This window comes from Tigriopus californicus, chromosome 4, assembly GCF_007210705.1.
Source record: "Tigriopus californicus strain San Diego chromosome 4, Tcal_SD_v2.1, whole genome shotgun sequence".
Classification (NCBI taxonomy): Eukaryota; Metazoa; Arthropoda; class Copepoda; order Harpacticoida; family Harpacticidae; genus Tigriopus; species Tigriopus californicus.
This window is the reverse complement of record NC_081443.1, coordinates 3253590-3257464: the sequence shown is the minus strand read 5'-3', so window position 1 is coordinate 3257464 and position 3875 is coordinate 3253590.

Below are 3875 nucleotides of genomic sequence, written 5' to 3'. Positions count from 1 at the left end.
TTCGCCACTTGCATTGCCAATCCTCCTGTTAAAGGCATCCTAGGCGAGGCATATTCAAGATGCGGTTAGACAATCGACTTGTACAGAGTTAGCATCGTGATACTATATTTGGACTTGAACGTGTGATATATCCAACCACATGTTTGAAAAGCTTTATCCGCCTTCAACTTCGAACTTTCTATTTTTTTGGAAAACTACACCTAAATGTTTCATAGGTGAGACCTGCTCAATTTCTTTACCTCCATTATCTACGAATGGAGTATTCAAAGGAGTTGACCCGAAGGCCATTGAGCGTAGCATAGGAAGAGATATTGATATTACTGCTACCAAGCTTCTGTACCGGAGCAATGAAGATGATGAAGAGCAGAGGACCCAAAATGGAGCCCTGAAGAACACCCAACTTGACATCATGTATGTCACTAAGGGATCCCTCAAGTTTAACCAATTGCTTCCAACCAGAGATGAAATTTCTTAACCAATTGAGAACCTTGTCTTGGATTCCAATCTCATGGAGCCTGTTAACTAAAAGTTCATGATCTACCTTGTCAAAGGCCTTGATTTGAAAGATTTTGAAATAATGCAAAATGTTGAGATATCTTGATTGTTTGGTCAAAATTTTGCAAAATTTTTACATCTCTGCGGAGAAAAAAAATATTTGGTGGTTTCAAAATATTTTTTCAATTTTCAGTGATTATTTGACAATCAAAAAGATTTTTAATCCGATCCTTGGTTATTACATTTACTACCATCAATGGGGAAAAGTCGGCTTTTAAGGAATTTCTGCCATATTCTGCCATTTCAAGGTAGTGTCAGAAAGTGGTATAAAATAGTGGAAGGTGGTCCAAAATGGCCGCCAGTGTTGGCAATGCTAGACTTAGATATAAACCATGATCAATAATCTAAAAAAATAATACCATGATCCTTGCTAACTAATATGCATAATTTAGAAGCAAAAAAAGATGGAACTAACTTAAATTCGAGCTGTTCCGTTTATGTTGTTATACATGAGGTATTCAATTTTTTGATTGCATCAAAAGAATATCCATAAGCTTTAAATAGTAACCAAAACGAATGCACGCCTAGTCACTCACATCGGAATGATATTTGAATCTGTCAGACGCACAGTTTCGATTGCATCAAAATTAATTTTGATTAAAAATATATTAGCCTCATGCAGCCCTTCATGATAAAATTTAAGTTCCATCAGACTTGAGTGAGATTTCTTTATCAATGTCTTGTATCAATACGAAATCACCTTCCCAGCATCTCACGGCTACAGTCAGACGTGAAAACGAATTGAAAACACTTGCAGGTATAATTTGTGTGATTAATTATGTTAATATAATTTTTTCTTTTATAATTTTTCGCCATCATTTTTGCATGATTTTCTGCCATTTTGTGCCAGGTGATCAAAAATGGTCTTTAGTTATTTATTATCCCTGTCTACTACATTTTCCAGGAAGCAATCAAGCTCTGGAAGAACAAAAAAAGTCGATCTTATGAAGCTATCAAACACAGCAAAGTCAGGACAGATGCTTCTCAAACCTTCTCATTCAAGTTCGCTCAGAAAACTGGAGGGATAGATAATGCTAGCTTCCTTTGTGTAGTGCCTATGGAATCTATGGATTCAAGGTGAAAATAAATAACGATAATCCAGCCATGATGGCGCTTTTCTGATGGTGCTTTTGTCCTGCCATCTAAGGGTCAAGTTTTGGGTTACAGAAAGTGTCAAGTAAGTAAGGCGTCCTCAACGAGGAAGGAAGCCAAAAAAATGCAAGGCGTTGCTCTTCCTACTTTCTCCTGGCTAGCTCCCCTGATGACCCTCATGTCTGAAGTAGACTGTCTAGTTATTGTACTGGGTCGAGTTGTCCGCTGGGTTAAGTTGTTCTCTGGGTCGAGTTGTCGGTTGGGTCAAGCTGTCCACTGGATCGAGTTGTCCGGTTACCAGTCAAGACACCTTTGAAGAGTTCCCTTTTCATTCCCTTACTCCTTTCTTCAAACGAGGGGCCATTAAAAGTCAAACGAGTTTAATGTTTGTTGACCATGTCAACATTTCGCAATCCAAACTTGAATAAGCCTATATGCAAAACAGGCCATTGAATACGCAGTTTTCTTTTGAGGTTATAAGTTTTCAAGGTAAATCTTGGCTCTAAGCAATTAGAAGTCAAATTCTCATCGGTAGTGACTGGAATTTACTTTCCAGCCACTTGTAAATAAACAGGTATGAATAGCTATTGAATACACTGTTTTCTTTCATAAGAACCGGTTTTCAAGGTGTGATTTTCCCTCGAATCCAAATCTGACGTAAGAGAATGTCTATTTTCTTCACGAGTGGCCGGAAACTTAGATTCCTGCCACTCGTGAACACAGCGCCACGAAATAGAATTTCTAATGGCTGCGATTGGTTTCCTTTGCATGCCGGAGAGGGAACTTTACACCGCTGAAAACAGGTCCTTGTAAAACAAAAAATACAACTTCAATAACACTGACCTCCGCAAAATTGTTACTTGTCAAAAGTTGAGCTTGCAACCCCTGATGAGGATCATTTCTGATTAATTCGACTAATTTACTTGAAACGTATTTAGTTCCATCCCTCCTTGAACGATGATATAAAAAATAATCGTATTTGACCAGTGTATTAAAGTTAGGTTCGAAAAAGCCTAGGTTTTGAAACAGGGAAACGTAATCATTTATTTGGTTGTGGATTGGACAAACTGTGACCCCGTCCCCGTCATAAGAATCAGTTTTCAGCAATGTCACAATGATGGCAAGACATTTGAAGTTTTTTTTTGTTCGTAGGCAACAATACNATCCAAATCTGACGTAAGAGAATGTCTATTTTCTTCACGAGTGGCCGGAAACTTAGATTCCTGCCACTCGTGAACACAGCGCCACGAAATAGAATTAGTTTTCAGCAATGTCACAATGATGGCAAGACATTTGAAGTTTTTTTTTGTTCGTAGGCAACAATACATGAATGTACTTAGAGAGTTCTTCAAAACCCTTTATGTCGATGTCTTATGTAGTATTTTCTCCCATGTCCCTCTTAAAGGGCCCATATGGCCACGCAGAAGCAGCACAACAAGCACTATAAAATATTCATACTTTTCCATCCTATGGCTTTAACGGCTTTAACCAATAACGAAAAGAAATGCATTTTGAATTTGAAAGCACCTTGCAACATGTTCACATGTCAGAAACTTTTTTAGTTATGCTTGTCAATAATTATTTGTCAATCTTTTACTTTGCTGCCAAGTACTTGTAAGATCTATTTGGATCGGTCTTCCTATATATTTTACCTTGTTGGGCTTGCTAAATACAATCGATGGAACCAAATGGGAACCAATTGTGTTGATATCCTAGTTTGCATATGATCTTCATTCCTTGCTTTTCTCTGCCCCCTACTTCTTTTTTTCTATCTCCATCTTAGATTTGCATGTTTAGTTTGATGTGAAGTAGTTCATTCCCAATTCGCTTCGTTGTCCTGTATCTCAGGACAAGATTGTAAAGTCTGTAATTTTTTTGGCATTTCTTGGTCTCTTGATTTTGTTACTCATTGATAGTTCCTCTGCATTCATGATGGAAGCTATTTTTGGAAGAGTCAGCAAAGAGGCTAGACAATGTTTGGACTTGGTCTTGGCAGGGAAGGATCCTTCAGTAGTCAATAAGCCCTTTATTATAGAGGCTTCAGTTGTTTGGGTCAATGAAAACAGGGTTCTGCTTGAAGGGTTTTGTTGTTCCAATTTTTTAAAGGGGGAGATAAGTCGCTCCCCAGTAATTACAGGCCGATTTCTCTCACCTTGAGTATTGCGAAGGTGTTTGAGAAGATCATGAAGTTCAAACTTGTTGAATTTCTTGATATTCATGAAGTCCTT